Source organism: Cetorhinus maximus, chromosome 5 (genome assembly GCF_964194155.1).
Source record: "Cetorhinus maximus chromosome 5, sCetMax3.hap1.1, whole genome shotgun sequence".
NCBI classification, from domain to species: domain Eukaryota; kingdom Metazoa; phylum Chordata; class Chondrichthyes; order Lamniformes; family Cetorhinidae; genus Cetorhinus; species Cetorhinus maximus.
In genome coordinates, this window is record NC_135883.1 from 48046298 (window position 1) to 48070885 (window position 24588).

A 24588-nucleotide genomic window follows, 5' to 3' on the forward strand; every position below is an offset into this window, starting at 1 on the left:
AGAGATAAAAGACTGATTTGCATTTCATAGCAGTCACCCAAAAAATCAATTTTCTGTTGATTTATATATCTCAGAATGTGTAAATAGTTCTGGGATGGATGAAAGATGACAATTTCCCCTCATGGAATACATGGGGAAATGGGTTAAAAAGCTAGCTGCAGAGAAGTACAGTGTGTACTGGTGTGCTGTGAGAGTAACAGCACAAGAAGACCAACTAGTCACTCCTGCAGTTGCATGCAAAGTCTCTCTCTCTCTCTCTCTCTCTCTCTCTCTGTGTTGCTGGAGGCAAGGCTCAGCAGAAGCCACAATCAAAAAGTAAATAGGACAGCCTCTTCAGCAACCCTGGAGATCCGAGTGCCTCCAAACCAACTGCAAAACTGCCAAAGTCAGCTCTACTGAATAACATAACTTAACGGCCGCAACATACCACCATCTGAGCCTCACGGACAAGCCAAGGACTGATTTGTATATTTTTCAAACTTTTATTTGGACTCTTAACTTTTCATTTCTGACCTGTGTGTATGTGTGTTGAAGGATTTTAGTAACTAATAAACTTGCTCTTTCTTTGAATCAAGAAAGCTTGGTTAAATTGGCTCCTTATAAAAAATAAATACATTTGGACTGGGAAAAGGTATCCACAGGGGGAGGGATCCTTTTTAAATTAACCTTGTTGCGACCAACCAAGGTGTTTGAATAAAGAAAGGAAACCAGCTAAGTGATCCTCACCTGGGAGCATAACAAAATTAGGGTTCCATTGGGGAAGTTAATGAATTGGAGGACCCTGCCCAGGGATCGGTCATAATACTTTGCATAGTTTTCTGAAATGTCCCAGGTAATTGCAGTTCAAACACTGCACTGAGGTTGCTGAAAATTGCTCTTGCCTGTGAGGTTGTTTGGCTCCACAGTGCTGACGTGGTCACCCACCCTCTTGTGGTTGGCTTGGGTATTACCTTCCTTATCCTGAAGCCTCTCTGCTCCTTTGTTGCTTTACCAGCTGAATGGTTGGGATTGCTCTGTACCATGGTTGCTTTCACCATGTAAAATAAATCGGCTTCCTTGGCCTGTAGTATGTCTGAAAGGGCATCGTCAGCCACTCCGACAACAATTCTGTCCCTTATGAGTCCTGACTTAAGGTCAGTGTAGTCACAGGCTTCAGCTAATCTGTATAATTTGTTTATAAAAGAGTCAATCGGTTCTCCAGGCTTTTGGACACGTTTGTTGAATTTTGTTCTCTCTAAAATTTTGTTGCTTCTTAGATTAAAATATGTATAGAATGATTTTAGAACTTCATCAAATTTATCTGAGGATCTGTTTATTCATTATGTTACAATAATATCATCGACTATTAGGCCTACTGAATAAAGTAGTGTATTCACTTGTTCAGCTTCTGCCTTTTTTTAATCTAATCCTGAAGCTAAGAATCTTTTCTGCCAAAGTCCCCAATCTTGAGTTTGGTCTGGTGCTTGGATCAGTCCAAATTGGTTTGGTAAATTTGTTGCCCATGGTTGCTTTAAAGTTCAGGTGAAAACAGTTTAAATGCTGTGCAGGTTTTAAAGATGGCGCCACAGTGACTGTTTTTCAGTCTTCCCGCGCTTGTTGCATTTTGGCAGGTTCCTGTGGTGATGGCAGTCCTGACCTCTTTGTCATTAGTTTTGTGCAGTGATTTACTCAATCAACTATTCTGAGCCTTCCCTGCGATATCGAAGGGTTTTCAGGTGTTTCACTGTGGATTCCTGGCTTTTGCTGAGGTTTTTAAAACCTTCTAATTCATTTAATCTTTTTTTCTTACAACGAGCTCGACCAGCGAGTGGTATGGCGCCAGTTCTGAATGCGGGCTGGCTGCAATGCTTTCAGAAATGGACTGCTCTGACTGTTTTTTACAGCCCTGAAGCTTTTTAAACTGGTCCTGGCTTAGAACTGAATTTTTTTGCTCACCCCTGCTAGACCCTTTGACTCTGCAGTCTCTGGGAATTCACAATGGACCTCCATAGGATCTTGTAGAGTCCTCAGCTGCACAGTAGGTTACTTACTTCTGCCTTTCTGCTTCCAATTCTGCAATGGATCATCTTTCAGATGATTTCTCCTTGTGTCTTCAATTCAGGTGCATTCCATCAGGTAAGGATGCTGCTCCTGTAATTTTCCAGTTTTTGAATTTCTGCTCCAACTTCTCTGAAGTTCTAGGTTTTTCCATTAGCTGCCATCATGTTGTATGTTTAGTAGGTCACACGAAGAGGTTCTGAGTCTTGTTTGGTTGAACATTAAGTGTTTATTGATACTACATAACTATATAAATATACAGGGTATAGCCCAAACTGTAAGCTAACTCCATGCTTGCTTCAAGACAGGTCTCTGTCCAGACCACAACTGACTCTAGTATCAGCTCATGTGTCTCATTCCATCACACTGTAGGCAGTACTGTTTCCCAGTCCCACATTAACCCTTGCTATGCAAGATACCCTTACACTACACACACCAATGTCTCAAGGGCAATTAGGAATGAGCAACAAATGCTGGTCTTGTCAGCAGTGCCCACATCCCATGAAAGGATAAAAAAAAGGCTTTCTGTCAGTGTTAGTGTGAAGCGGGGACCTTTAGAAGGAGAGTTGAGGGAACTTTCCTTTGCTCCTGGCCCATGTTATGCTTAAAGTGTAACAAGGACACCTCCTCTCAGCGTTCTTTTCGCTACAGGAAATAGTCTCGCCTGTTCAATCTTCTGATTGGTCTAACTTCTCAGTTTGGATGTCATGTTTTTTGTACATTCACCTTCATATCCTTTTTATAATATAGAGAGCAGAACTGTGCACTATAGTCTAAGTACTGATATGAATATTGACAAATATGTTGTAGCAATATCATCTGATTAAAAATATGTTTATTTACATATTGTTTTGTCTGCAGAGCTATCTCCATTAGGCAAATCTCAGGTGTGAGACATCCAGCAGTCGCAAGTTAGCCACACATTTTATTTCTTTTATGGGATGTGGGCGTTGCTGGCAAGGCCAGCATTTGTTGCCCTTCTCTAATTGCCCTTGAACTAAGTTGGTTGCTATGCCATTTCAGTGGGCAGTTAAGAGTCAACCATATTGCTGCGGGTCTGGAGTCACACATGAGCTGGACCAGGTAAGGATATGGATAGTAGTAAACTAGATAACAAACAGTGATAGTTTTCATGGTCACCATTAACAAGACCAGCTTCATATTAATTTATCCAGATTTATTAATTGAACTTCAATTCCACCAGCTGCTGTGGTGGGATTTGAACCTGTATCCCCAAAGGATTAACCTGGGCCTCTGGATTACTTGTCCTGTGACGTTATCACTATGCCATCTTCGCCCCCTTTAGGATGCTGTATTGCATAAAAAGCATAAAGTGGCAAATCACATCTAATATACGGTCAGTCCAAAGGGACAATGAGCTGACTTCACAGCTTTGTAACCATTTTTAGTACCATCGCCAGTTATTGATTTTCTTTAATAACCATTACAATAACTAAGTATATCTCCCAACAAAAAGAAAAAATAGAAAGACTTACATTCATGTCGCACCTTTCACGACCTCAGGATGTGTCAATGACTAATGGAAAAAGTGCTATGAACCAAATTATAGTAACTTGGGAACAGGAGTACGCCATTAGGGCCTTTCAGCATTGTGCTCAATTCAGTAGGTCATGATTAATCTGTATCTTAACTCCATCTACCTTCCTTGGTTTTGCAACCTTTAATACCCTGGTCTGACAAACATTTTCAATCATAAATCACTCAGAAGGGATGAGTATATGGCTTTAAATTGTCTGCAATATAAAGTAACTGTTAAACTCTTAAAATTCTGCTCTGTTACACCAGTGTATCACTGGCTGTCATCACTGAAAATAGAGCTGAACAATATTAAAATGGCAATAAACTATTTGATTTTCCTTATTTCATTTTTCTTTTACTTTTTGTTTCTCCTTTTCCACTCCTTGTAATTATTCTTTCTCTTCATATATTATTGTCCCTCTCATTTCTACTTTGTCACTTCACAGCTCTCATTTGCTGCTGCCGATGTTTGTAGCCTTTGTCTCTTCTAACCGCTTCCCAGGGAGCTAGAGAAAAATGGAAGATTGTTTGGGGACAAGACTATCGATTTCCTAAAATGTCACATGTTGACGGTTCATGGCGATCATGATGTCAACCAGGAAGTACAATGGCTGCAATGTTTTTAACAATCCTGAGGCAACAACTCATCTGATCTGGATCCTTTGCAACAATTGATCCAAAGGTACTGCGGTTCACTGAGTGACATGAGACAAACAGGACCAAGAGTTCACTGTGAGCTCCTTGCGCTGAATTTCACCGACCTAAATTTCTCCTCATCTCAGTCTTAAATGGGCCACAACCTAATTCTTAAACTGTGTCTCTTAATTCTAGATTCCCCCACAAGGGGAAACATCCTCTCAGCATCCACCCTGTCAAGTCTGTTCAGGATCTGAAATAAAAAACAGAAAATGCTGGAAAAACTCAGCAGGTCTGGTAGCATCTGTAGAGAGGGAAACAGGATTAACATTTTGAGTCCAATATGAATCTTCTTTGGAACTGGAGGGAGGTAGAAATGTGATGGGTTTAATGCTGTTGAAAAAGTGGAGGGGGGTGGAAGGCAGGTGGAGCAAAATGAAAGTTCAGGGATAGGTTGGAGGGCAGGAGAGAGTAAATGACACGAAGATGTAATGGAACACAGAACAAAGGGACTGGTAATGATAGTATTAAAGACGAAAGCTTTGGTCCAGAGTAGGTGTTAATAGCAAAATAAATGTCAGCACTGTCTGAAAGCAAAATAGCAGAATGTATAATAGCAGAAAAAGGTCAGCACTGTCCGTAAACAAAACATGAGAACAAGATACAGACTGGCACTTGGGGGTCAGTGCTCAAGTTCTGAAATTGTTGAACCCAATGTTGAGCCCAGAAGGCTGTAAAGTCAGAACATGAGGTGCTGTTCCTCCAGCTTGCATTGGGCTTCACTGGAATATTGTAGGAAGCTGAGGACAGAAACGTGAGCATGAGAGCAAGATGGTGAATTTAAATGGCAAGCAGCAGGAAGGTCAGGTCCCCCAGGATCATACATGTTTCAGTAGGATCACCTCTCATTCTTCTAAACTCCAATGGGTATAGGCCTAACCTGCTCAACTTTCCCTTGTCAAATACGCCTTCATCCCAGGAGTTAGTTGAGTGAACCTTCTCTGAACTGTTTCGAATTCAATTATATCCCTCCTTAAGTAAGGGGACCAAAACTATACACAATATTCTAGGGGTGATCTCATCGAAGCCCTGCACAGCTGTAGCAACAGTTTCCTACTTTTATACTGGATTTATGTTACCCCTTACACCATGGGATCTTATTTTGTGTAGTAACCTTTGATGTAGCACCTTATAGAACGTCTTTGGAAATCCAAATACACCACATCTACAGATCCCCCTTTATTTGCCTTGCTTGTTATTTTCTCAAAGAAATCTATTAAATTAGTCGAACATGATTCCCCTTTCACAAAACCATATTGACTCTGTCTCATTGTATTATGATTTTCCAAATGTCCTGCTATAGCCTCCTAAATAATGGATTCTAGCAATTTCCCTATAACAAATGTTAAGCCAACTGGCCTATATCTTCTTGCCTTCTGTCTCCCTCCTTTCTTGGATAGAGGTGTCACATTTGCAAATTTCCAATCTGCTAGGACCTTTACAGAATCTAGGAAATTTTTGAAGATTATAACCAACGCATCTACTATCTCTGCAGCCACTTCTTTTAAGACCCTAGGATGCAGGCCATCAGTTCCACGGAACTTTTCAGCTTTTAATTCTAATAGCTTTCCATAGTGATTGTGATTCTTTTAATTTCTTCCCCCCCACTGCCCCACCCCCCACTTTACCTCTTCATTTTCAACTATTCTTCGTATGTTATTTGTGTCTTCTACAGTGAAGACAGACCTCTTCAAAATACCTCTTCAATACTTCTGCCATCTCCTTGTTTCCTATTATTAATTCCCTAGTCTTACCCTCTAAAGGACAAATGCTCATTTTAGCTACTCTTTTCCTTTTTAAATAGTTGTAGAAGCTCTTATTATCTGTTGTTATATTTCTAGCTAGCTTACTCTCATACTTTAATTTCTCCCTCCTTATTAATTGCTTTAGTTATTCTTTTCTGCTTTCTTAAATCTGTCCAATCTTCTGACCTACCACTAATCTTCACATCATTGTATGCGTTTTCATTAAATTTAATGCTATCCTTAACTTCTTTGGTTAGTCACGGATGGTCTTTCTTTCTTCATGGAATGTATCTTTGTTGAGGGTTATGAAATATTTCTTTAAATGTCTGCCACTGCTTCTCTAATGTCTTACCCTTTAACCTATTTTCCCCGTTCACTTTTGTCAGCTCTGTCCTCACACCCTTGTAATTGCCTTTATTTAAGTTTAAGGCATTAGTCTTAGACCCACATGTCTCACCCTCAAACTGAATGTGAAATTCTATCGTATTATGATCACTGTTTCCTAGTGGTTCCTTTACTATGAGATGATTAATTAATCCTGTGTCATTGTACATTACCAGGTCTAAAATAGCCTACTCCCTGGTTGGCACTAGAACGTACTGCTCTAAGAAATTCTCCCAAATATACTCTATGAACTCATCTGCCAGGGTGCCTTTCCTAAAATGATTTGTCCAATCCACATGAAGATTAAAATCACCCTTGATTATTGCAGTATGTTTCTTATAAGCCCCATTATTACTAATGTATACATTAGTAATGTATACATGTATATGCTTTCTTATAATGTAACTACTGTTAGGAGGCCTATAAACTACTCCCAGAAGTGACTTCTTAACTTTGACATTTCTTATCTTTACCCAAACTGATTCTAGATCTTGAGCTAAGATCACCTCCCACTACTGGACTAATGTCATCCTTAATGAACAGAGCTACCTCACAACCTTCTCCTAGCTTCCTGTCCTTCCAAAATGTGAAATACCCTTGAATGTTTCAGCCCAGTGTTTGTCATGCATTGACTACAAAATAAACTGAGCAAAGAATCCACAGCAAAGCCTTAATATTCTCCACCCTGGGATAATTAGCAATTGCCATTTGTTGTGGCGAAAGAGACCTGTGTGCTTTTGTTCCTGGGCTGGTTCTTTGAAGATAAGTTAATATTCTCCATATACTGTTGAATATCCCTACACACCCTATTACTTGAGGAAAGCATTATCCAGATTGCCAGTAAACAAGTTATCTCAAGCAGCCATATGTAGTCAAACCTCTAAAGAATATCATGGATGAAAATTGTTAGGGTAAATAGTGTAAAGTAATTAAGTTATTGCTTAATTCTGAAATCTGATGTTTTGTGAAAGGGAAGAACTGTTAGCTTTGGTCAATATTTTATAATCAGAAAGCAGCCAAATGTTTTCCAACTATTGTAATGCAGGTGTTATATCATACTACTAAAATTCCTTATCAGTTCTACGAACATACAAAACAGGAGCAGAAGTAGGCTATTTGGCTCCTCGAGCCTGCTCCGCCATTCAATAAGGTCAAGGTTGACCTGTTTGTGTTTTGAATTCCACATTCCAATCCACCCCAATAACCTTTGATCCCCTTGCCTAACAAGAATCTATCTACCTCTGCCTTTTTAATATTCAATAACCCCACCTCCACCACCTGAGAGAGAGTTCCAAAGTCGCACAACCCTCTGAGAGAAAAAAATTCTCCTCATCTCTGTCCTAAAAGGGCGACCCCTAATTTTAAAACAGTGCCCCCTAGTACTGGACTCACCCACAAGAGAAAACAACCTTTCCACTTCCACCTTGTCAAGACCGTTCAGGATCTTATATACTTCAATCAAATCACCCCTCACTCTTCTAAACTCCAGTGGGAACAAGCCCAGCTTCCAGAACTCCAGTTCTGCAACAATGCTTCTCCTCGCATCTACTATCATGTTTTTATTCCAGGTTTTTAATCAAAATACTAAAGTTCCTCATGTCATAGTGTAGCATTGCTGTGGATAATGGCGGTGTTTGCCAACACCTGAGAAGACTTTAAAACATTATAGAGCAGTATTAAAGAAGTGGCTATTGCAGGAACATCTTCACTCACTTCATGTGAAATCCAAGCCAGTCAGTGAACTCAATAAAGGACTGTAGGTCTTTGTGAATCACCTGGAGATAATCATTACAAAGCAAATTGCAAAGCGCACAGGGAAGCATCTCAGAGGGATTAAAGAATATTCAGTTGACTCTCTCTCTTAGTCGATTTGGAAATATTTCTGGGGTTCATTCTCCTGCTGGTTGCTGATAACCTGAATCCTGTTACCAGTACTGGTTTGTGGTTTGGTTTCCACGTTGAATAGTATTTAATTTTCTATTTGGATAACTTGTGGTCTAAACTATATTGGGAAGGTTTCCCTCTACTCATGATTGACTTAGGTCTAACTCAGGTAGGTTTCTTCAAAATTGCTTAATTTACACAATATACATTATAAGCTTCTAGGTAAGTACCTCTCTCCTTTGTATGGACTGTTCCAACTTTCTTCACAGCCTCTTGCACATGACTGCTGATGTTACTGTTACATCATGATATGCATCACCAACTCATTACCATAACTATTAACCCATTATTTTACAAGTACTATTGGACAATCTGGTGTGAGTGTCTCAGAGGCTGTTTTCCCACAAGGGTATCAGCACAGAGAAATACTCCATTAGCTCCCTGCAGAATCATAGAATCATAGTATAGTACAGAACAGAAGAAGGCCATTCAGCCCTTTGAATATGCACCAGCGCCTTCCAAACCCATGACCACTACCACCTGGAAGGACAAGGGCAGCAGATACATGGGAACACCACCACCTGGAAGTTCCCCTCCAAGTCACTCACCGTCCTGACTTGGAAATATATTGCTGTTCCTTCACTGTCGCTGGGTCAAAATCCTTGAACTCCCTCCCTAACAGCACTGTGGGTGTACCTACACCACATGGGCTGCATTCAAGAAGGCAGCTCTCAAGGACAATCAGAGATGGGCAATAAATGCTGGTTTAGTCAGCAATGTCCACATCCTGTGAATGAATTTTTAAAAATCCAGTTTTGTCCCATTTTTTTTTATTCCTTCACGGGATGTGGACATTGCTGGCTAAACCAGCATTTATTGCCCATCTCTGATTGTCCTTGAGAGCTGCCTTCTTGAATGCAGCCCATGTGGTGTAGGTACACCCACAGTGCTGTTAGGGAGGGAGTTCCAGGATTTTGACCCAGTGACAGTGAAGGAATGGTAATATATTTCCAAGTCAGGATGGCGAGTGGCTTGGAGGGGAACTTGCAGTTGGTGGTGTTCCCATGTGTCTGCTGCACTTTTCCTTCTAGATGGTAGAAGTTGCAGGTTTGGAAGGTGTTGTCGAAGGAGAGTGGTGAGTTGCTGCAGTACATTTTGTATACAGTGCACACTGCTGCCGCTGTGTGTCAGTGGTCAAGGGAGTGAATGTTTAAGGTGTTGGATGGGGCACCAGTCTAGCAGGGCTGCTTTGCCCTGAATGGTGTTGAGCTTCTTGAGTGTTGTTGGAGCAGCATTCATCCAAGCCAGTGGAGAGTATTCCATCACACTCCTGACTGGTGCCTTGTAGATGGTGGACAGGCTTTGGGAAGTCAGGAGGAGAGTTACTCACGGCAGAATTCCCCAGCCTCTGACTTGCTTTTTTAGCCACAGCATTTATATGGCTAGTCCAGTTCAGTTTCTGGTCAAATAGTAACCCCCAGAGTGTTGATGGTGGGGGATTCAGCAATTTTAATTTTGTAGAGTAAAGGGTTAATTGTTATGTTAATGAGAAAATTATGTTAATGATGATATGAGATTGACATCAGGATCAGATGACCAAGAGGCTCCAAGGGAGCAAGACACAGAATAGTCTGTGTCTATAGAACCATGTGTTTACCATGAAGTCTTGTAAATAGTGTAAATAAATAGATTTTAAAAACTATATACCAACTATCTCATGTCAATCATAGAGTGAGCGCAGCCTCATCAAAACAAATACTATTGAATGTCAATGCAAGATGGTTAGATTCTCTCTTGATAGAGGTGGTGATTGCCTGACACTTGTGTGGCACAAATGTTATTTGCCACTTATCAGCCCAAGCCTAGATATAGTCCAGGTCTTGCTGCATATGAACATGGTCTGCTTCAGTAACTGAAGAGTTGCAAATAGTACTGAACATTGTGCAATCATCAGTGAACATCCCCACTTCTGGCTTTATGATGGAGGGATGGTGAGGCAGCTGAAGATGGTTGGGCAGATGACACTACTCTAAGTAACTCCTGCACTAATGTCCCAGGACTGAGATGATTGACCTCCAACAACCACAACCATCTTCCTTTGTGCTAGGTATGATTCCAACCTGCAGAGAGTTTTCCCCCTGATTCCCATTGATTCCAGTTTTGCTAGGGCTTCTTGATGCCACACTCGGTCAAATGCTGCCTTGATGTCAAGGGCAGTCACTCTCACCTCACCTCACCTCAAGAATTTAGCTCTTTTATCCATGTTTGGACCAAGGCCATAATGAGGTCAGGAACTGAGTGGCCTTGGCGGAACCCAAACTGAGCATCGATGAGCAGGTTATTGGTCAGTAAGTGCAGCTTGATAGCACTGTTGATGACCCCCTCCATCACTTTGTTGATGATCAAGAGACTGATGGGGTAGTAATTGGCCAGGTTGGATTTGTCGTGCTTTTTGTGTACATGACATACTTGGGAAATTTTTCACATAGCCAGGAAGATGCCAGTGTTGTAGCTGAACTGGAACAGCTTGGCTGGGCGCAGCAAGTTCTGGAGCACAAGTCTTCAGTACTATTGCCGGAATATTGTCAGGGCCCATAGCCTTTGTAGTACCCAATGCATTCAGCCATTTCTTGATATCACGTGGAGTGAATCGAATTGGCTGAAGACTGGCATCTGTGATGCTGGGGACCTCTGGAGGAGGCCGAGATGGATCATCCACTCGGCTCTTCTGGCTGAAGGTTGTTGCAAATGCTGCAACCACTTCCCCGCTCTTGCTCCATATCTGTACAATTGTATCTCTTTCAACTATTTATCTAATTCTGTTTTGAGGCTACAATTGAATCTATAAAGCTCCCATCCTATTGGTCAGTGCATTCAAAATTCTAATCACTCGTTGCATAAAAATATTTTTCTCATGTCGCCTCTGGTTCTTTTGCCATCAACTTAAATGTATGCCCTCAGGTTATCATCCCTTCAGATCTTGGGAAGAGTTTCTCTTTATTTGTTCAATCTAAAACCTTCATGATTTTCGACATCTTTATCAAATCTCCTCTTAGTCCTCTATGCTCCAAGGAGAACAGCCCCAGCTTCTCCAGCCTATCCACGTTACTATAATCCCTCAGCCCTAGAAACATTCTAGTAAATCTCAAGTGGATGAGGAAGAAGGGAATGGAGGTTTATGCTGGTAGATTTAGATGAGAAAAGATGGGGGGAGACTCGAGTGGAGCAGAAAAACTGGCATGGACTGGTTGGGCTGAATCACCCTTTTATGTGCTGTATATCTGATATAACCATTGTAATCTCTTCCATTCTGTCTCCAAAACCTTAACATTGACAAGAATTTCACTAGATCTTTGGTAATGTGCTTGGAGATGGGAAGGTTGTCAACATGGTGCAGCATAGTGTTGAGGGGGTGCCTGATGTCTTCACACCAACATGCCGTTTGCCAGCAGTGAGAAAGTTGGCAGACCAGTCACCCACCCGGAGCTCAATAGAGCCATCATTGGGTATATCCCCGGGTCTTGCCAAACAGCTGAAGCAGTGTCGCCTCCTGATTTCAGCCCAGGCAATGGGGCTTTTGCTATCCTAGTAAAATCAGCCCGTCCTTCCCAAAGTGTAGTCCTCAGGATTGGACACAATGGGCAGAATTTTACGACAGTGGGTTTTTACATTCCCGCTGTCATCAATGGGATTTATAACGGCCCGCTGCATTTTACGGCCTCGTCCCTGCTGAAATGGGGCCGTAAAATTCTGCCCAATGGGTGGAATTTATTAAAACTGATCTGCTCGCAGCAGAGACAGGAGGAAGGACAGGTCGGGATCTTGACTGCTTTAGTGATGGGAGTTGCTGTGGTTCTTTAACTCAGTCACAGCATTAGCATGCCACCTCCGGGTTTCCCAACTACAGAGCAGGCACGGTGATGACCTGCACTCTGTTAATGGAAGGATGTCCATCCAAAGGGACTCCGGCAAGGGTCAGAACATCTGCATGAAACCTTGCTTGTGAAGGCAGATGGAAGCACGAACATGGGAGGAAGACATGGGAAGGCTCCGCTTTTCCACCTCTTCCCTGGAGGTGATGAGGGCCAGAAGAGATATGCTGTTTCCTCTGATGGGAGGAAGAGGCAAACCATGCAGATTAAACAGATGTGAATGGAAGTTTCAGAAGGAGACAGCAGCAGCAGCATGCTTCCAGGAACATGGATCCAGTGGTATAAAAGCTTCAGTGGTCTCATTAAGTCAGGATAGGTGAGTGGCAAACCACTTTCAGATGCCAATCACCACACCCTGACTTCCCCAGCATTCTCCTGCACAACAATCCTCAGGACAACACAATATGCAGCTCCACTCATTTGTCTATCTCTCGGCACCTCCTCACATCCCCAACTTAATAGCCAACACTTACTCACCTTCATCTTATTGACATCTCACACCCCATCCCTTGCAGTCACCCTCCACAAATGTTGTCATTCATTCGTTCATCTACACACATTGCACTTTTCACACTTGCAACTCTCTGCTTTCTCTCATTGCAATAGAGAGTGCAGAACTCCAGAGGGAGACAGAGAACCAGGGAGAGGACCTGCAGCCATAGCCACAATGACCACTGTGGAAGAGGAAACTATGGAGATCAGCAGGATGGCACAATCACTGGGCGAAGGCAATAGACACATGGGGGTCTCCAACAGGCCTGGTGACAGAATTAGTTATCACACTACCACTTGGCACACAACACTCACTCATACTGAATTACTGTCACCACTAACTGAAATGTCAAGAGATGCATTATGTAGACTTTGAGCCTTTTACACACGTCAGTTCCAATCAATATCTTTCATCTCCCACAGGTATTTCAAGGGTGATGAGGAAGCAGTGCAGGAGGAGGCTGAGGAGTCCTCAGAGGAGGCCCAGCACTCTGAGGTTGCACGTCACACGCGCATCCTCCGCCAGCACATGTATGCACACCCCGATGGGTCCTGCATTACAATAGCTGGGTTGTAACATGTGAGCAGGAGCAGCTGTTGGAGATAAGGACAGTAATGGAGTGTCCCTGTTAGAGAGCACTGGGCACTCCACAGACTGTTCAACTGGACATCATTGCTGAATCTCGGGTTCACCCACAAAGAGGGAACTTGTGGAACAGTAACTGAAAATGTGGGAACTGCTGTCAGCAATTTCAGTGGCAATGAGCACAATGGAGAGAGAATAGAGGAGACCAGCTCTAACATGAGCTCCATGAGATCTCCGACATTCACGCTGATGTCCACCTCTGTTGGAAGAGTGGTCACCTCCATGAAGAATCAGACATAGCAGGTGTCCGAGTGCATGCTGGCCCAGACCCCTGGGCCCAGACAAAATCTTTTGGTCACTTTATGGAAGATGGAGAAATCAGTCCAGGCACCTGAATTACATACTCAGCAACCCTATAGTTTACTGTATGATCACCCTTGTGATCATGTGGTTCCTGTTGTATCATTCCTCTGCATCAGTGGCAGTACCTCTCACAGGAGGCATCAGCCACATCCTTAGAGGGTGGCCCTTGTCTCCAAACAACCATCAGGTGACTCTGTCTGGAGGTGTCGGAATCTGTGGGAGATGTGACTGTCACAGAATGAATGAATCACAGCAGCTTCCCAGACATGCATAATGACCTTCCAGTGGTCACAGGAGGGAGTGGAATCCCTTCCAATTGATAAACACTCCAGGCTGACCTGAAAACTCCTTGACTGCCATGTGAGTGCAGTCTATGACTCCCTGTACCTGTGGAAATCCAGCCACTGCAACAAACCTGAGAATCCCCCTGTGTCTGGCTGGCCTCATCAGTGTCATATAACAAGGGATTGGTCACCTGGTGCTTGGTGGAATGTAAAACCCTGGAGACCCAGCAGATTCCTGGAAGGAGTCAGCAGCAACAAAATCCAGGCTGTGGTGACCCTGATGGCCACTGGCAATGCATGCTCAGCTGGCTGCCTTGGGAAGGAGATCTTAACAGTCATAGAGCAATAGAATCATTTATGGCACAGAAAGAGGCCATTCAACCCATCGAGTATATGCTGGCTTTCTGTGGAGCAATTCCAATCCATCCCTGTAGCCCTGTAAGTTTATTTCCTTCAAGTGCCCATCCAATTTCCTTTTGAAACCATTGTTTGTTTCTGTTTCCAACTTCCTCATGGACAGCGAGTTCCAGCTCATCACCACTCACTGTGTCAAAAAGTTCCTCCTCATATTCCCCCTGCATCTGTTGCCCAAAACCTTAAATCTGTGTCTCCTAGTCCATGTACTATTGGCTAATGGGAACAGCTTTTCATTGTCTATCTTATCTAAACCTGTCATAATCTTGTATGCCTCAATTGATTTGATAGAACGATTTATTTGTTCCCTTCAATCTCCTTTGCTCCAAGGAGAACAACCCCAACTTCTCCTAACTTTGAAGCTGAGTTCTTGCGTCCCTTGAAACATTCTGGTAAATCTCTTCTGCATCCTCTGAAGGATCCTCCCATTCTTCCCAACATGTGGTGACCAGAACTGGATGCAATACTCCACTTGGGGCCTAACCAGAGCTTTCTAAAGGCTCTTCATGACTTCCCTGCTTTTGTACTCAATGCCTCCATTTATCAGGCCCAAGATCCCAAATGCTTTGCTAACCACTCTCTCAATATGTCCTGCCACCTTCAAAGATTGATGCACATATACCCCCAGGTCCCTGCACACACTTTAAACTGTGCCATTAAGTCTATATTGCCTGTCCCTATCACTTCTGCCAAATGCGTCACCTCACACTTCTCTGTATTAAATTCCACCTGACACTTGCCTGCCCATTCTGCCAGCCTATCTATGTCAAGTTACAGGTGATTCATATCATCCTCACTGTTTGCCGCTTCTCTGAGTTTGGTATCATTGGCAAATTTTGATCTTTTATTCTGTATTCCAAAATCCAAGTCATATTGCAAAAAAAGGAGTGGTCTAGCACTGACTCTTGGGAAACACCACTGTCTACCATCTCCAGTCTGAAATGTAACCATTTACCATGACTCGCTTGTTCCAGGATTTGTGCGAATAATAATTGCTTTATTATTCTGTGAAGATGTCCCAAATGAGTCTGGCTTTCAGCTGTCTTGTAACAGTTGCCACTGCACCTGCTTTTTGTTTTTAATGGGCTTGATCTTCAGAACCAGTGTCATCTCTAATCTTTCCCACATCCTCTGGGGACTCTGCCTTCAGACCTCTCATGATTGGAAAATTATGAAGCATATAGCTTGCTGCCACAATTCCTGAGACTGTGCTGGGTGCACACTCCGAGGCACCACAGTCTCTAAACACTGCCTATGGAACATTTCTTTGAGAATTCCAATGACTTGCCCAGTTCCTATCCTTGTCTTCATCTGTACTTTATTGTAACACGTTTCCATAGGGCTAGAGATCCTACAAAGTGGCGTCATAAGCCAAGGGACTCATGAGTATCCTTTACCATCCGGCAGCCATCCATCCATCCATCTCTGTTGAAATAAAGCAGAAATGCTGGAGGAACAAGATATAAAAGTGTGATGGCTGCTCCCAGTGTATCACAAATTCACATTCAAGAAACAGCACCTATTGTCAGAAATGACCTGCACATTTAAAGACTGGAAACCTTTGTGGTACATGGATATATGGGGGTTTAAATCTGGGGATACACAATTCACATTAATAGAATCAATATCCTTTACATCTTGAGAGAATCCAGTGAGTGTGAAAAATCTGATGATCCTCTTAGTCAACCTGTCAGGGATTGCTATCGAGTTGTATTCACTGAGCTGCCCTGCAAAAAGGGCACGGTTATCAGGCATAAGGAGGGATCTGTACCGTTGGGACGGTCTCCACCTGAACCGATCTGGGACCAATGTTCTAGCGAAAAGGGTAAATAGGGTGGTCAGCAGGAATTTAAACTATAAAGTGGGGGGGGGCGGGAGGGAAGGGTAAAACTCCAAGAAGCATGACTAATGGGAAACAAAGCAGCAGGTTATTTTTGGGGGGGGGTGGATTCAACTTCATGGAAAATTATGAAAAAACTGAAAAGAAAGGAGAGCCCAGGAGAGGCTATTAAAGTCTCCAGAACACAAAATAGGACAGAGTGTTTGGAGAGGGCTAGGAATCTAACTTCAGGCACATCAGATAAAGAGATGACAATGAGAAAGGGCACGGGAAATACAGGACTCAAGGTGTTGTATCTGAATGCACGCAGTATACGAAATAAGGTAAATGAGCTTGTGGCGCAGATTGAAATTGGCAGGTATGATGTGGTGGGCATTACGGAGACATGGCTGCAAGGGGATCAGGACTGGGAGCTAAATATCCAAGGATATACATCCTATTGAAAAGATAGGCAGGTTGGCAGAGGGGTGGGGTTGCTTTGTTAGTAAGAAATGAAATTAAATCGACAGCAAGAAATGAAGTAGGGTCGGATTATGTAGAGTCTGTGTGGTTAGAGTTGAGGAACCGCAAAGGTCAAAAAACTATAATGGGAGTTATGTACAGGCCTCCGAATAGTAGTCAGGATGTGGGGCACAAGATACACCAGGAGATAGAAAAGGTGTGTAAGAAAGGCAAGGTTACAGTGATCATGGGAGATTTCAATATGCAGATAGACTGGGAAAATCAGGTTGGTAGTGGATCCCAAGAAAAGGAATTTGTGGAATGTCTACGAGATGGCTTTTTGGAGCAGCTTGTGGTGGAGCCCACTAGGGAACAGGCAATTCTAGATTTAGTGATGTGTAATGAGGCAGATTTGATAAGGGAGCTTAAGGTGAAGGAACCCTTAGGAGGAAGTGACCATAATATGATAGAATTTACCCTGCAATTTGAGAGGAAAAAGCTGGAATCAGATGTAACGGTATTACAGTTGAATAAAGGCAACTACAGAGGCATGAGGGAGGAGCTGGCCAGAATTGACTGGGAGATGAGCCTAGAAGGAAAGACAGTGGAACAGCAATGGCAGGAGTTTCTGGGAGTAATTTGGGAGACACAGCAAAAATTCATCCCTAGGAAGAAGAAACATACTAAAGGGAGGACGAGGCAACCATGGCTGACAAGGGAAATCAGGGACAGCATAAAAGCTAAAGAGAAAGCATACAATGCGGCGAAGAGCAGTGGGAAACCAGGGGATTGGGAAGCCTACAAAGACCAACAGAGGACAACTAAAAAAGAAATAAGGAGGGAGAAGATTAAGTATGAGGGTAAATTAGCCAGTAATATAAAAGAAGATTGCAAGAGTTTTTTAGATATATAAAGGGTAAGAGAGAGGCAAAAGTGGATATTGGGCCACTGGAAAATGACACTGGAGAAGTAGTAGTGGGGAACAAAGAAATGACGGAGGAACTGAATAGATACTTTGCGTCAGTCTTCACAGTGGAGGACACAAGTGACATCCCCAAAGTTCAAGAGAGTCGGGGGGCAGAGGTGAGTATGGTGGCCATTACCAAGGAGAAGGTGCTAGGAAAACTGAAAGGTCTGAAGGTGGACCAGATGGATTACACCCCAGAGTCCTGAAGGAGATAGCTGAAGAGATAGTGAAGGCATTAGTGGTGATCTTTCAGGAATCACTGGAGTCAGGGAGGGTCCCAGAGGACTGGAAAATCACTAACGTAACCCCCCTGTTTAAAAAGGGAGAGAGGCAAAAGACGGGAAATTACAGGCCGATTAGCCTGACGTCGGTCGTTGGTAAGATTTTAGAGTCCATTATTAAGGATGAGATTTCAGAATACTTGGAAGTGCATGGTAAAATCGGGCAAAGTCAGCATGGTTTCATCAAGGGGAGGTCATGCCTGACAAATCTGTTAGAATTCTTTGAGGAGGTAATGAGTAGGTTAGACAAAGGAGAGCCAATGGATGTTATCTACTTGGACTACCAGAAGGCCTTTGACAAGGTGCCGCACAGGAGGCTGCTCAGTAAGATAAGAGCCCATGGTGTTAGAGGCAAGGTATTAGCATGGATAGAAGATTGGCTGTCTGGCAGGAGGCAGAGAGTGGGGATAAGGGGGTCCTTCTCAGGATGGCGGTCGGTGACTAGTGGAGTTCCGCAGGGGTCAGTGTTGGGGCCACAACTTTTCACTTTATACATTAATGATCTAGATGAAGGAACTGAGGGCATCCTGGCTAAGTTTGCAGATGATGCAAAGGTAGGTGGAGGGACAGGTAGTATTGAGGAGGCGGGGAGGCTGCAGAAGGATTTGGACAGGTTAGGAGAATGGGCAAAGAAGTGGCAGATGGAATACAACGTGGGGAAGTGTGAGGTCATGCACTTTGGTAGGAAGAATAGAGGCATGGACTATTTTCTAAATGGGGAGAGAACTTAGGAATCTGGAGTGCAAAGGGACTTGGGAGTCCTAGTCCAGGATTCTCTTAAGGTTAACTTGCAGGTTGAGTCGGTAGTTAGGAAGGCAAAGGCAATGTTTGTATTTATTTCGAGGGGACTAGAATATAAAAGCAGGGATTTGCTGCTGAGGCTTTATAAGGCTCTGATCAGACCACATTTAGAATATTGTGAGCAATTTTGGGCCCCACATCTCAGGAAGGATGTGCTGGCCCTGGAGAGGGTCCAGAGGAGGTTCACGAGAATGATCCCAGGAATGAAAGGCTTAACATATGAGGAACGTTTGAGGACTCTGGGTCTATACGCGATGGAGTTTAGAAGGATGAGGGGGGATCTGATTTAAACTTACAGAATACTGAAAGGCCTGGATAGAGTGGACGTGGGGAAGATGTTTCCATTAGTAGGAGAGACTAGGACCTGAGGCACAGCCTCAGAGTAAAGGGAAGACCTTTTAGAACAGAGATGAGGAGAAACTTCTTTAGCCAGAGAGTGGTGAATCTATGGAATTCATTGCCACAGAAGGCTGTGGAGGCCAGGTCATTGAGTGTATTTAAGACCGAGATAGATAAGTTCTTGATTGGTAAGGGGATCAAAGGTTATGGGGAGAAGGCGGGAGAATGGGGTTGAGAAACTTATCAGCCATGATTGAATGGCGGAGCAGACTCGATGGGCCGATTGGCCTAATTTCTGCTCCTATGACTTATGGTCTTATGGACTTATGGTCTCAAATGCTGCTAATTGCTGATCTGACAAAAATTCCCTTTAGCTCCCTAGATGAGCTTGTGGCTTATAAATTTAGAACTTTCTTGAGATTGCCATTTCCAAAAACTTACCTCTCAATTTATGGAGGCTGCTGATGCAATGACTGAGGAACAAAGTATAGGAGGAGAGAGGGACAGAGATGATTGGTGTGACTGGAACACTTGTGCATCATCTGGTTTATGATGAGAGTTTGGAAAGTTTATTTTGCTTCCTGGAGTAACTAGAATTGTGACCTTCCTCTGGCTTTGGAATGTAGTGTAAAGGGCTAACAGATGCAACATGCTTTTTAAAAATTATTCATTCATGGGATGTGGGCATCGCTGGCTAGGCCAGTATTTATTGCCCATCTCTAATTGCCCTTGTTCAGAGGGCATTTTTAAGAGTCAACCACATTGCTGTGGGTCTGGAGTCACATGTAGGCCAGACCAAGTGAGGACGGCAGATTTCCTTCCCTAAAAGACATAGATAATAATGCACTGCTGACACCAGTCAGTCATGTGTTAGACTCTCTCTCTCGCGCAAGAGAGAGAGAGAGGTTGGGATCATGCCTAAGAGATATATGCCTGCTCTGTAACGTGTTTAGATATAGTACTAATAAACAAGTGTTAAGCAGATATCAGAGTATGTCTACAATCTGCCTAAGAACCGAGTTCCATGCCTAGAGTCCAAGACAGAAGGACCCAATCCCAGAACGAGGTGGCAGCAATAGAGTCATCAATATAAAAGACTCATCGGTGTTAATGAAGGAACCAAAGAGTGAAGAAACTTTCGGAAGCAGCTCAAGAAATTTCAACGGCACACTAGAGAGAGGTGACGATGAGTGTACCTAGTGAGCAGTTCCTGCCCTTCCCTGACCCGTTTGACTGCCTCGAGGGCCCTCAGAGAGGCCAGAGTGGGAGTTATGGAAGCGCCATTTTCTCTGGTACTGAGCAGTGTCAGGTCTTCATGAAAAGGAGCCAAAGCTTCAAATTAGTTCCTTTCTTTATGCAGTAGGTCCAGTTACAGATGACATTCTCCTAAGGCAGGCTATGCAGGAGTCCACCGCAGATTTTGATTCCATTATTAAAACCTTTGATATGTTTTTTAATCTGCCACGAACCCGGTTATTGAGCAAATGGTTCAGTGCGTGAAGTGACCCTAACTCTGAGCAGTGAATCAGGCTATAATTCTGGTGACACCAAGGCTTCACATGACTCCGTGGTTAGGGTAGGCCCACGGGCAGCGGCCGAACCCATACAAAAACCACTAAGCAAGCCGAAAGGACAAAAAACTCCACGCTGGTAGCCATTTTGAGATGCTTGCGTTATGATGCAGAAACCCAGCATAGACGCCAAGACTGCCCAGCAGGGGGCGCAGATGCTTCCATTTCAAATGTTTCTGCAAATCCAGTAATTTTAATCAGTCGAATTTTACCAGAAAGTATTTATGACACATTCCTTCGAAGAAGTCCTGAAAATGACAACCCTACAGAGTTCCTAGGGGAAGTAGATAATCTTAACCCAGGCTACTGGTCAGTTACAGTACAAGTTCAAAGCTTCGATATTACTTTTAAAATCAATACTGGAGCAGTTGTTAACATATTTGCAGATGACCTCGACTGCTTTCAGCCAATGACCCTTTCTCCATCAGGCATCAAGATACAAGGTCCAGGTGGCATTGACCTTCCAATCAGAGGCAGGATTATTGCTCCTCTTAGCTACAAGGGGTGACAGATTGTTGATTCTCTCTATGTTCTTCACAATCAACGTACACCCTTATTGAGTGGTGATGTTGACATACATCTAGGAATCGTAGAAAAACCAGATAATGCTTGTTATTTGAACGACTCACTCTTTCATGCAACCATCTTCAACCTTTTATTTAGGAGCTGTTGCAATGCAGCTGCCAGAAGTTGAGGAAATTTATACACTCAGCAATGTGTTCCTTCCTTTCACAGAGACACCATCCACTCGAGCCTGGGCAAACATGGAAGTTATGAATCTCTCAATTCTTCACGAAGTAAGTAAGGCCAGAGGTGGAGGATACAGACGGCACTGCAGCAGACAGAGGCCATCCCCATGAAGACCTGCTGGACCTGAACTGGCTCTTCCTAGAGAGTGGTGAGGAAGATACCCTTGCAGGACTGAGTGATCACTTAGAGATTGGGGTCCTAGCGAATGATCCATCTTTCCTATTGTTGGATGCACCTTATGAAGTCTCTGTTGCCTTTTTAGAAGAATCAATTGTGCTTTTAGTGGCTGAGAGGCATTCAGATCTTAGTTTCACTCAATATACCAATTATTGCCTAGTTTATCTCCTGTTGTTCATGAAGATTGACAATGCTTTGCCTGAGTCTAAGCTGGAGTCCGCAGAGGATCACACTGTTGGAGAGCTGGTACCTTCCCAGGGGGAAGTCAATTGGCATCTGTACTTCAGTCCCAGCTGAAAGATTTGCAAGAATGGTTCCAGGGATGAGGAACTTCAGATAAGTAGTTAGGTTGGAGAAATTGGGACTGTTTTTCTTGGGGAAGAGAAGGTTGAGAGGAGATTTGATAGAGGTGTTCAAAATCATGAAGGGTCTGGACAGAGTGGATAGGGAAAAACTTCCCATTGGTGGAAGCATGGAGAATGAGAGGGCACAGATTTAAGGTGATTGGACAAAGAAACAATGGAGACATGAGGAGAAACCTTTTCAGGCAGTGAGTGGTTAGGATCGGGAATGTGCTGCCCGAGAGTGTGATGGAGGCAGGTTCAACTGAGGCATTCAAGAGGGAATTGGATTATTATCTGAGAAAGAAGAATGTGCAGGGCTATGGGGAGAAGGTGGGGGAGTGGCACTAGGTAAATTGCGCACTCAGAGAGCAGCACAGACATTGTGGGCCAATTGGCCTCCCTCTGTGCTCTAACTATTCTGTGATTCTGTGAAACTAGCTTGAGCCATGAATTTACAGACCCTTTTTGGAGAGTGGATGGGGGCCTAATTTAAATCTGAAAGTCACACGCCTGATGACACCATCAGCATTGTGACATCATTGTAACAAAGACCCAGGGAGGCCTGTGGGCTGTCAAATGCGGCAGAGAAACCTGAAGGGATAGATCAGACTGATCAGAAATTCCAGGCCTCCCCTACCCAGTCCTCCACCTCGTACCCACATCTGGCACTTCATTTATACCGGGAACAATTTTTCTGGGACCCTGGCAGTGGCTGGCTCAGGTACAAGTCCTGCTCCTGCTCACCAGCCTTAATATCATTGCTTTTCTTCATTCTTTCATGGAATGTGGGCATCGCTGGCTAGGCCAGCATTTATTGCCCATCCTTAATTGCCCTTGAGAAGGTTCTGGTGAGCTGCCTTCTTGAACCGCTGCAGTCCATGTGGTGTAGGTACACCCACAGTGCTGTTAGGGAGGGAGTTCTAGAATTTTGACCCAGGGACAGTGAAGGAACAATGATATATTTCCAAGCCAGGATGGTGAGTGGCTTGGAGGGGAACATTGCTGCAGGGCTTCAGACAGTATTAAAACAAGGCCCAACATTTAAAAATCAGCCAGGCCTCATTTCCTTCTGAACTTGCAGCTGCTCCATAAGCCTTGGGCCTCCCACACACCAATCCTGCTCTTCCCTTAAAATCTAATCCTATTGTCCCTGCACAGAAATCTTCGGTACTTCCTTTCAAATTCTTTCAATGGAGTTTGGAAGCTCCCTCCTATTTCCACCATTCAGATTCTCTGTAAGCAATACCACGCGAGATCTGTGAGTAATATATTAAAAATGGTAGAGTGCACATTTCACGGCCATAACATCCTGATATCCCGTGTCACTCTTTGGCATCCCACTTTTGTATCGTCATTTTATGTTTGCTTAAATAAAAAAATGAAAATTCCTGACTATGAAAATTCCTGAAAATTAAAATCTACCAATAAAAATGTATGATGGATATTACCAACCGTGATTAAATGTATTCCTGGAGTTTTCATCACATGACTTGCCCCCATGCTCTAGCCATTGGTTGGCCAACACATCCACCCTTGTGACACACTGCCTTCCTATGCCAATTGGAAAGCAAAAAGACTCATTACCCAATTGGATGATGCTTGTCTGTCAGCCAAACAGCTTCTTTTTGTCCCCATTTTCAATAATTTTATACCTGGTAAAGAGAAATATTCAAAGAAAATGACAAAAAAAACCCAATCTTTTTTAATGTCCTGATGATTTTTCTCCAGGGTTGCACACAGCAATGTCCTGGAGATTGATCTTCAATTCCTGGAGACTCCAGGCCAATCTTAGAGGGTTGGCAACTTTAATGACGGCATCGAATCACACAGCAAGTTTTTTTGAAAATTCTTTTGTCTATTATTGTTTTTGGTCAAAAACAAACACTTCTAATGTTGACATTGAGCTTTCAAGAACAATAACAGCAAAAATTGCATACTTTGACGATGAAGAAGCTTTTTAAAAAACAATTTTATTCATTCATGGAATGTGGGTGTCGCTGGCTGGGCCAGCATTTATTGCCCATCCCTAATTGCCCTTGAGAAGGTGATGGTGAGCTGCCTGTAATATTGTCTTTCAACACATTTTTAATTTGGAGTCCTCAGCATCTCTCATCCAGCCTAGAGCTAGAGTTGATGTTCTTCCAAGACCTAACATTATGCCATAAAAACAAAGTGATGGAATTATTTCAGATTTCCGACAACTGCAGTATTTTGCTTTTATCTATCATTATTCTGGCTAGAAAGAGTTAAGAACGATGTTTATACCTGTGCTTAACAGAGTGCTACAGTCTGAACAGGGGCTGGAATTTCACCACGCGTTGCTGTGATTCTCCCAGGACGGTGCAACAATTTGACACAAACTTTTCCTCAAACTACAGCAGCAAACTGCAGTAAGAACTTTAGTGCTGTTAATGTAAAAATATTTTCAGCTGCTTATTTTTACTCAAGAGAGTGAGATAAACAGAGAGCGAAAGGGAATGATGGCAGCCCATCGCCTCTTTTGGTTATATTGAGTGTTTTAAACCAACCAGAACAGATTTGTTTATACAGCAATGGGATCTTATTTATTTATTCAGCTGCTGTGGATAAGGAAAACCAGATTTATTATCCAGGAACCAATAGAAAGACTCTAGCTCCGCTGTCACTGGAGGAAAGCAGTACACTAAAGGGTAGAACTTCAGTTTAACAAGGCTGTAAAAAAAAATGGAATTCTGGGTTTTT